This window comes from Echinops telfairi, unplaced genomic scaffold (assembly GCF_000313985.2).
Source record: "Echinops telfairi isolate 266 unplaced genomic scaffold, ASM31398v2 ScPeMD7_13;HRSCAF=56, whole genome shotgun sequence".
In the NCBI taxonomy this organism is placed as follows: Eukaryota; Metazoa; Chordata; class Mammalia; order Afrosoricida; family Tenrecidae; genus Echinops; species Echinops telfairi.
In genome coordinates this window covers 445,323-455,972 of record NW_022103910.1, presented here as the reverse complement: position 1 = coordinate 455,972, position 10,650 = coordinate 445,323, and the positions used below count along the sequence as shown (strand labels likewise).

The window sequence follows — 10,650 nt, the reverse complement described above, 5'->3', positions numbered from 1 at the left end:
GAGACCCCTCTGCAAGGGGATCTCCAGTGGCCTACTAATGGGCTTTGGGTCTCCACTGCGCTCACCCCATCATTCACTATGGTAAGATTTTTTTGTTCTGATGATACATTCTTTATACCTGATCTGATCCCTTCAACACCTTGTGATCGCACAGGCTGGTGTGCTTCTTCCATGTGGGCTTGTTGCTTCTGAGCTAGATGGCCCCTTGTTTGCCTTCAAACCTCTAAGACCCCAGATGCTGTACCTTTTGATAGCCGGGCACCATTAGCTTTCTTCACCACATTTGCTTATGCACCCATTTGTCTTCAGCGATTGTATCATGGAGGTGAGCACACAATGATAAGATTTTTTTGTTCTTTGACGCCTGATAACTGATCCCTTAGGCACCTCGTGATCACACAGGCTGATGTGTTCTTCCATGTGCACCATCGCTGTTATGCTTGAGATCATGGTGGGCGGTCACTGTGTCAGTCCATCTTATCAAGGAAGGCTTCTTTTCTTTTTTTGCTGCTCTTCTACTTTCCCAAGCATGATATCCTTTTCCAGGCACTGGTCTCCTGATAATATGTCCAAAGTACACGAGACTTAAGTTTTGCTGTCCTTGCTTCTCAGAACCCTTTTAGTTGTATTTCTTCCAAGATAGACTTGTTTTCCTGGCAGTATTCCTAGCCAACACCATGCTTCAAATGCATCAATTCTTTTGCAGTATCCCTTATTCATTGTCCAACTTTCACACGCAGATCTGGTGATACAGTAGGACAGATATATATGTGACCTATAGCTATTAGATCAACTGGACTGCAAGTGGAATTCTTTTACTCCATAAGTTTATGGTGGTGATGAAGAAAGTGAAACAAATTACTGAGTCATTTCCAGCGCATAGTAACCCTTTAGGACAGAGTGGAACTGTCCCATTGGCAGAAAGCCTCATCTTTCCTCCTCACAGAGGCTGTTGGGTCTGAACCACAGACCTTTCGGTTAGCAGTCCAATGCTTACCCAAGAAGGACACCTGGGCTCCGTATGGGTGGAGAAGGGAAGGCAAAAAAGCCTGAAGTCCATGTTATTACAAGTTATGAAAATGCACTTTGTCCCCACCTGCTCATTTACTGAATAGTTTCCAAAGCTGCCCTTAACTTCACCTGATCTCCTTACCTATTCAAGGGGAAGAATGTTGTTACAGAGTTGAATGTTAGACATTTCAACATATATCCTCATCACATATCTGTCTTAGCTCTTTTAACTGATATAATAGGACCTATTAGGGAGAAGACTGGATGTGTTAGCCGGGAGACTAAGCTGATTTTGGCTAAGGAAAAAATACAAAGCATCGTGCCTCAGTTTTTCCCTGTGTGAAACGGGGCACAATATTCTTAGGAGGTAACATAATGACAACCCCACAGAGTGAAAACAAACAGAAAAAACTTTGTGAGGATAGAGACTATTGTTACTTTTTAAAAAAAAAAATGAAGCCAAAATAACCCAAATCTTTGGTAATGTGTCGATTTGGACACACGGCAACCCTATGGGACAGAGGAGAACCTTCCCAGGGGATTTTCAAGGTTATAAATCTTCACAGAAACAGACTGCCACATCTTTCTCCAGGAGAGTGGCTGGCCGGTTCAGACTGTTGAACTTTCACAGCCAAGCCCTTTCACCATTGTGCGAGCGGGGCTCCTTATGATTCCTTCATCTGTCAAAACCCAATGCAGTGCCATCATTTCGATTTCTACGTAAAATGACCCTACATAGGTTTTTCAGATCGCCTCCTTTTCCTCCCTTGGAGCAGCTGGTGGGTTTCCCACTCTGCCTCCAGGGCTCCTTCACAAAAGAAGAGTACTGTCGATCTAGGGATAAGCATGGAAACCTTCCCGACAAAGCATCAGCCTACGGTGCCCATCAGTGAAGTGAGAACTCTAAACAATGGTACCTCCATTCCCTTATGCTCCCATTTTCCTCTACTAAAATGTGCGCACTAGCAAAAAGGAATAAATAAATAACTAGATAGGGTTGCTCATGGCTTAGATTTTATGTAATTGATGCCCACCGAGAATACAGATTTGGGGTTCTACCACAAAGTTATTTGTACTGTTTTCACCCACTGCCACCCCTTGATTCATCAGAGCAGAACTGCCCCATAGGGCTTCCGAGGCGGTCAGTATTGACAACGCAGACTGCCTCATCTCGCTCCCCTGGAGCATCTTGTAGGTTTGAACGAACCACTGACCTTCCTTTGGTTGGCAGGCAAGTACTTTAACCACAAGGCTTCTTTGGTATTAGTTCCAAACTTGGTGCCTATCCAGTCCACCCCTGAAATGGCAAAGGTGCCTCATCTCTGAGATGTCCTGTACTATCTGAAGGAAGCATATCGCAGTGTTTTCTAGTAGTCAGGGCTGATAGCAGTTCTTATGTGATGTCTGTTTGTTTTTAGCATGTTGAATGTGATCTTTGGCTTTTATAGGGCTTTGAAACCATTTACTCAAGGAAGACTTCAACAACTTCTTAGCAAAATAGAATGGACAATAAGTACATACCAGTTGAGGGGCAAAGACTGGAGTTTGGGAAAACAGTAACCCCAAAAGACCATGCAGTTTGCATTTTCTGCAAATAAAAAAACTGGCTTTGTTAAAAGCAGGTGGAGAAAGTTACTTTTATGAAGAGGACAGCATGTGACTAGAGTCAGCAGACCTGGGTAAAGAGCACCTGCTCACTAGCACACACCTTACGGTATGTATGGGGCTGTTTCTGCTCTCTGCAAGGGGACCCATTCCTCCTCTTCCTCCTCCTCCACTTCCTCCTCCTCCTACAGCCAACCACCACCTCCAGTGCCCTCAGCTGTGGTGAAGGCTCTTTTGAGGGGTTTTAACTCTTCAGTGGTTTCTGGGGCAAGAACCCTCAAACATAGACTCTCTAGCATTCCAAAGCATGTTTCTAGTTCCAGTTTGAATAGAGGTTTGATTCAAAGGGGAACTCCATTAGCACCTTCTTTTCTGACTTCATTTGGTAGGTGTTAGTAATTATCTTAAAAGGAAAAAAGAAGAGAAATGACCATTCTAAATTGTGTATTAAAGATTTGAGGTTTGATTTAGACAAAATTCCAACAGGCTGGTTTTTTGTTTGTTTTCCCCTTCCCCTCCGGGCCTCATTCACTAAGCACCACAGAGATCATGGTAAATACACTTCTAGTAAGAGAGATTATTTGAGAGAGGGCTACGAACACAAAATAAATTTATGAGTTCAGGAGTGAAATTTTCTCTGAACCCACCTTTCTGAGCAGAAGAGACGGTTTTAAGGTGTAATGGCACACAAAATAATAAGTCTCTAGCTCCATTGAGCTGTATTGTAAACAAAGTATAAATATCTTTGCTTAAGATGAGTTGCGTTCGCCACTCTGATGTGTTCAAGAGTGCTTTATTATCAGGCGGCTTGTAATAGCATGTTAATCAGATGTGTGCGCTTCGCTCAGAATTTCATTAAAAAGGTAGCATCAGTTCACACACCCCGTCCAGTTCACAGGGGTCTGTGAAACAGAAACTTGATAGAAATATTTTGGAGGGGAAAGATAAAGCCACCCTGGCACCTGGCCTCCCTCCTGTTTTTGCCTCCCCACACCTAGCCCCTTGGAGGGTTTTCCCCAAAGCTGAGGAAGCTGCTGCAGTCTGGGCCATCCTCTCGGTCCCAGGGCTTGGCTGGATCTGGGAAGGGGCGGGGCGAGGAAGGGAGTGGTTCAAGACTGGAAGTTCCTTCCCCAGAGCTGGTGCTGAGTTTTCGGTCAGGAGATGAGCAGTCTGGGAAAACCTGAGGTGGGCCGCCCAGGGACAGACCTGCCCTCTGACCAGGCTGCCTGTAGGCAGCTGGGAGCTGGAATGGAGGAGAGCGGTTGGAGAGACTGCTGCAGTTCCTGCCGTTGTTTGCTTGCCTGGCTCTGAAGTTACTTGTTGGCTTATTCCCCTTCAGATTGTGACACTAAATGAATGCCTTCAGTAGAGTTGTAGTTGGCTTCGATGAGTATAATATATATGCTCATATATTTTTGGATCCGGAATATCTCCTATAGGCAAATAAAACTAAAAAGTCAGATGCTAAGTGACTTACTGTTTTATTGATTGACGGAAACCAGCCTAACTGGCTGAACTGTTGGGAGTCATTTGCTCAGACTTCTCCAGGTAGTAATTTTTGTTTGATCTCCTTTTGAAAGTTACTTGGAAAAGTAGGCGCTGTGTTCAATAGAGGAGCAGGCTAGTTCTCTTTTCGTTCTGTGTGAGCTCTCCTCTCTGTACTGCTGGAAGGGAAGGATGGGTGAACCGTCACTTCATCATTGCCTGACTCCTCCTCTTCCTCTCACAGCAGGGAGCTGCAGCTGCTGCGCCAGGCCTTGTGTACGTTGTGGGTATTTTTCCGGCATGATCTATGCGTTTTCAAGGGTAACCAGTGTAAATGCTTTAGTTTCTTTTCAAAAGCCCTCATGACTTAACTTATGCCCAGTCAGGAAGATTAATAATGTGAGCTGATTTTGCAGCGACACTAAATTAGACTTTTACACCTCCATCAGAAAGCATTCGACACCCTTTGTGCACTTTTAACTCAAGGATGTTAAAGACCTAAATCTTAGAGGAAAAAAAGAAAAGAAAGGAAAAGGACAGGCACTTTTCCAGTTTAAGCTGCATGTTGGTCCATGTTAATTAGACATTTGTCCCCTAGGCTGGAGGTGATAGAAAGTGCCAGTTACTGTGGTATTTAACTGACAGCCAACTACTGTCCAAATAATTAAGCTGGGACCAGCCTTTTAATTGGTGGGAAGGACAATTTGGCATATTCCCCAAATAAGGAGAAAACTAACATTAAACATTTAAAATAGAATTTTTTTAGAATCTGAAGAACACGTATATTTGTGTATATTGGTTAAAAAAATCTTGAACCACCAAAATGGTTAGCTTTTATAAGTCTTCAATAAGTGAACGTTTAGTAGTTTTTATCTGAGGTCCAAAAGTTATCTAATGATTTTATATATTTTATATGTTTATGTTTGTTTGGTGGTATTTTTTTTAATGTCCTGGTAGTTGATAAGTTTCAAAGTTCTTTGTTGATATTTTAAGCAGCAGCTTCTGAGTTGCTGGAAGAAATAGCCCTCAATGGCAAAAGTGTAGTTTACTATATTCAGGAGGTACATAAAAGACTCTCCCAAATATTGAAAAGATTATTTTCTAACTAAAGAGTAGCATTTGACCATAAACCTCACTCATTTTGTCTATGGTTTTTAGCCAACGGTTCACACTTAGGAGAATACTTCGTTTTTAGTACTGGACTACTTGTTCAGGCCCTGAATGAATGCAATATGTTAAACACTCCTGTATGGCCCTGAATTGCTTGGCTGCCCCTTGCCCTCCCTGCCTGGTACTGGCTGAAAAGGTACCATTGTTTGTTCTGCAAACACTGGGTGATGTTTGTTTCCAAGGAGACTGGTTCTATTGCTGCCCTTTAAGCAGGTGGGGGGGTGGGGGGAGTTGGCTTGAAACACCTGAGAGCATCCTGTCCTGATATAGTCAGTGGTGTGTATGTGTGTAAGTTGAAATTTTCTTTTAAGTGAAGTGATTGTAGAACAAAGGAATAACGTGGAAATAAGAGGGAATGGCATTTTTAAGGAAGTTAAAAAATAATCACTAAATTCAGATATTGAACTTCAATATGCTTAGAGTGAATGTAATAATAAAAGAATTAAAGATGATTAAACAGATGTTTCCAATTAGAAATTTTAAGGTTAAGGGAGGAAAATATTTTGAACGATTGCTGTTGAATATTAATTTTCAGATATAAAGTTATAAATATCCATTTAAACGAGTAAAAGTTAATTTAAGAGTATAATTAAAACAGGTTATTGATCAGGTAGCTGGGCTTTCTTTCTAAAAGAACTGTGAGAGAACACGAGATAGATTTGTTTCAATTTTGTTGTTAAACACACCCAAATAGGAAAATCTGTTAAATAATTGATAATTTGTATGTTTAAAAAGTTCTATAATTATAACAAAAATGCAGAAAAAAATTTGAAAGTATCTTCATATTGGTGATACATACTGATTGGTTGATTACATTTTGAGAATTTATATTTCATCAGGTTAATATTGTAGGCTCCCTACTGCCCCACGTTGCCCCCAAAACTTCCTTCTTGGTTCCCCACCTTCTTCCCTCCCCTTTTTATTGAACATGGATGCGGTTAACAGAACTTTGCCTTCTCGCTCCTATCAGGTTTAGTACAGTTCATATGAAGGTTTCAGTAAACATTAACTCCTTTTATCAGCACTTGCAGTGTGCTGAATGGTTAGCAAAGAGTGTACTGCAAGGGGCAGATGAAAATGAGAGATTCCAAGGTCACATGGATGATAGAATTTTAAAAACGGATTGAGAATTTTCTACTCCCATAAAGAGCCACAGCCTCAGAAACTCACAGGGGTAGTTCTACCCTGCTTTGTACGGTCACTATGAGTCGGTATTGACCTGATGGCACTGAGTTTGATTTTGAGAATTTAGGGAAAAGACCCCCAAGCTTCACACCTCTATGTCTCCTTAGCTGTGCGGGCCTAATGTTTTTTTTATACGGAGGCTAAAGCTGATTTGGTCAGATGCGCTATCTGAATGGTAAGGAAAGTGATTTTAAACATTGGTGTGTGTGTGTGTTTTAATCTTTCCCATTTTCCCCCTCTACTCGTTAAGAAGAAACATAATCGATTTATTCAGGACTGCTGTCTATGGGGTAAAGCTCTATAAAGGTCCCAGCAAAGAAGTAATGAATTTTTTTTTTTTTTAGCAAGGAGACAAGAAATACTATGTTTATTTATGTTATTGCCATGTTTTGGCAATGCTCAGAGCAATTGACAAGTAAATTAATCCTTGAAGATTAACAGAAAAAAAAAAGAAGATTAACAGGAACATTAGCACATATAGTTTGTAATTAGAATATAAAATTTTAAAGCAGGACATATAAAGCATATATAACATTAAAGGTGAAAGGGGGATTTTCCCCCTTCATGAACATAGGTGCTAATATCATGTCTAAAGTGAAAAACAAACAAGGACAGGCACTTATGCAGAATTTTCTTCTTAGTCAAAAGAGACTTTTTCTTACTGATTAATAAAACACAATTTCTTCCATGAAGAACTGGTCAGTGCTTTCTTAACACAGTAGGCCTGAATGAAAGTTCTGCACTCTCCCCTGGAATTTCTCTCACTACTCTGAGAAAACAAAATAGTTCTTACCAACATGGTGCCCATGATGGATAAAGGAAAGTCAAGTTAACATTTCCCTAAAACTGATATAATAGATTGATTTTCAAGTTATCTGCAAATAGGCGGGTTTGAATTATTTACAAAATAAACTATCATTTTTTTCTCAAACATTTAAATGAATACACTAAAGTCCTGGTGGCATAGGTGGTATGCATTGTGTTGCTAACTGCAACATCAGCAGTTTGATACCACTACCCTGCTCTGTGGGAGAAAGATGAGGATTTGAGTACCTTTTAACCACAGGGCCTCTTCTTCTGGCACTGTAACATATAATACTACATTATGATTCATATATTTGTCATTGGTTTATATTCCAGAAGTGGAACACCTGGTCTCTAGTACTAGCTTGCTCAATTTGGAATTTTTTCTGATACCTATTCACCATGGATAATACTGCTAGTAATTGACATACTTGGTGGGCATCTTTAAGAATAGCAACATGGAAGTTTTGACAGTGTGACTCACTGACAGAGTAATGGAAGACTGTAATATGTAGAGATTTGCGATCATGAAAACATAGTATATAATTGCTCCGAGAGAACATTAACGTAATTGTCTCATTTAACCAGGTATTCCCTTAGCCCAGTGACTGGTACAACTGTGTGCATTTGGTAAATAACAAATTAATTTGAAATAATGAAAATTTTCATACCTACTATAGCTAGGTTTGTGAAGGTCTCCACCATCACCTCTCTACAAAGTTGCTTCTGAGAAACATCCAGCAATGCCCATTCTTCTGTGATAAAATCCACAGCCACATCCTTAACAGTCACTGAGTCCTAAATAGCCAACACAATCTGTTTTATCTGAGGACTAAGCAGTCGAATACGTGTGAAAAGAAAGATGAAGCTTATAATCCTCAGGAACTTCTATTTCAAAGGGATTTGACACATGGTTGTATGTTCTATTAAATCTACCTTAGGGTTTAAGTATCATTCTCATTCTCTAACCATCAACATTCAACATTCTCTTCTCCAAAGATTTCATTTCTCTCGTGTCATAGATTTATCAATAGAATGGAACTTCAAAATTCTTGTCAAAACCTTATATCATCTTTAATTCCATTTTCTACTCACCACTTGAAGCCTCTAAAAGTCTGAAGTAATGAATTTTATTGGGGTGTTCGTTTCTCCAAAATTGTTGGAGACTGCCCTTAAATCTGTTTCATTTCCCAAATTAGCACAGTAAACCATAAAACAAGTGGTAGAAAAAAACCAAACAAGTGGTAGAATGAAATCTTGCTCCTTTAAAAAAAATCACATTTTAAAACATTTGCCTGGCATTTTAGAAAATAGGGAGTCATTTATGTTTTGTTTTTTACTTTCAAAATTATATGGAAGTTTTAAGAACTACTGACTTACCCCTTGAGGGGAACGAACATCAGAATTTTAGGTGAATAGATTCATTGGATGGTGTGAGTTATGACAAGAAAAATGCAACAACAAAAATATATTATTTATTAAGGGTTCAGGGGGGTGGCAGGGTGGGGGAGGGAGAGGATAAAGGGGAGCTGAATTCAAGGAGTTCAAGAAAAAAGAAAATGGTTTGTAAATGATGGCAACAATTGTACAACTACACCTGATCTAATAAAACTATGGATTGTAATACTAACTGTACGAGCTCCTCATATGAAATGTTAAAAAAAATACTGACTTACAGTACAGTGTCTTCCACCTGCCCCTTCTGTGCAGTCTGTTTGGAAGCACTAAAATGCAGCGCACCGCTGGCCATCTTTCTTGACTCCCTCAGCTGGAGAGGCGTGTGCAGATATGCCCACACTACTGTGGCAAAGAAATCGGAAAGTTAAAAGTTGTGAAGGGAAAGCAAGTTCGCATTTGAGAGACTGTCATTCAAACTGATGGCTGCCTGCGTTTGGAGATGGGCTTTTCTGTCCTCTTCTGGCCCACGTGTGTAAGCGCTGGGAGGCTGATGGTTGGGTGGTTGGCTTTGAACTGAGCTCCGCCGGCGCCGTCCGCTCGGCCCTGACCTCAGGGAAGGGAGCGGGCAGGAATCATCCCGAGACGAGCGGCGGAGGCTGGAGCCTGCCAGGCCCCACAGGCTCCAGCCGCAGAGCCATGGTGGAACACGAACTTCCCACCCTCGGGGGCAGGGTTGTCAGACCGCCGGCCGCCCGCAGCCGCTCGAGCTCACCCCCCTTTCCGAGGGAGGACGGCTGCTGGTCGGTGGTGCGGGGCAGCCCGTCGGTTGGCTGGTCCCTGGAACTGAGCATCCGGCCTCAGCCGCCCGCCCCCGCCCTGGGCCACCTTCTCCGGGAGCCAGCCCGCCCGCCCCCGCCCTGGGAGCAGCCGGTGGTTTCGAACTACTGATCTTGCAACTAACAACCCCACAGGTAGCCCATTGTTCCACCAGGGCTCCTGTCCCACGTACAGAGATCTATACATTTCCTTTGGGCTAGTGACATTCAGGTTTCTGTCATGGGTTGAATTGTACCCCACAACGACCGTACCGGTGCATTTGAATGCTGGTGCTGGTAAAGAATATTGAAAGTACCATGGATTGTCAAAGGAACCAACAAATATGTCTTGGAAGAAGTATAGCCAGATCCCTCCGTAGAGTCAAGGGCAGCAATACTTGGTCTCATGTACCTTGCATCTGTTGTCAGGAGAGACCAGTCCCTGGAGAAGGACATCAAGCTTGGTAAAGTAGAGGGGCACTGGAAAGGAGGATGGATTGACACAGTGACCGTAACCTTGTGCCAACGTATAGGAACAATGGTGAGAATGCCACCGGCCTGGGTGGCATTTCCTTCTGCTGGAAGTAGGATCGCTATGAGTGGGAACAGGCCTGATGGCACCTAACAACAACAACAGCCCTTGTGTTATTTCTTTAATTATAGCATCAGGGAACTGAGACAAGCCCCCATCACCAAATGGAGCCATCCCAATACAGCATGCATGTACTTTTGTTTTTATATGAGGGTGTTGTGTGTGTGTGCTGTGTGTATGTATGAATGTTGTGTATGTGTGTATTGTGTGCATTGTGTTCGTTGTGTGTATGCATGGGTGTGTATGTGAGTGTTGTGTGTATGTGTGTATGTCAATGTGTGTGTGCGCACATGTTAATGTGTGTATGTGTATGTGTTAATGTGTGTATGTGTTAATGTGTGCGTATGTATTCTGTGTGTGTGCATGTGTGTGTAACAAATGTTATTCACCTGAAGTGTAAGTGTGACAATAAACTCTATTCGTCTAAGTGTCAGGCCGTCTCAGGAAACTCAATTCCAAACCGGGGAGAATAATAATAAGGGTGGAAAAAAAGACATTTAGAGCAGCTTTTGAAATCCCCAAAGAACTCGGTTTCAACTGGAAGTGCTGACCTAAGCTTTACCACCACCGTACAAAGGGCCTGGA

At 41.9% G+C, this 10,650-nt stretch overlaps 1 long non-coding RNA gene across 2 annotated transcripts in view; it reads right to left on the bottom strand.

Annotated features, from left to right (window-relative positions):
• LOC123521372 overlaps positions 1-9,364 on the bottom strand; it is a 16,785-nt gene extending 7,421 nt beyond the window's left edge. Inside the window, exons 1-3 of one of the 2 annotated variants that reach the window (XR_006679823.1) lie at positions 8,937-9,364; positions 7,932-8,058; positions 4,082-4,406 (exon numbers count right to left, since the gene is read on the bottom strand). This is a non-coding gene — a long non-coding RNA (uncharacterized LOC123521372). Of the gene's footprint in view, positions 1-4,081; positions 4,407-7,931; positions 8,059-8,936 lie in introns of those variants that run through there. The other variant, XR_006679822.1, reaches the window with a different exon arrangement.
• Positions 9,365-10,650: the final 1,286 nt, after the last annotated feature.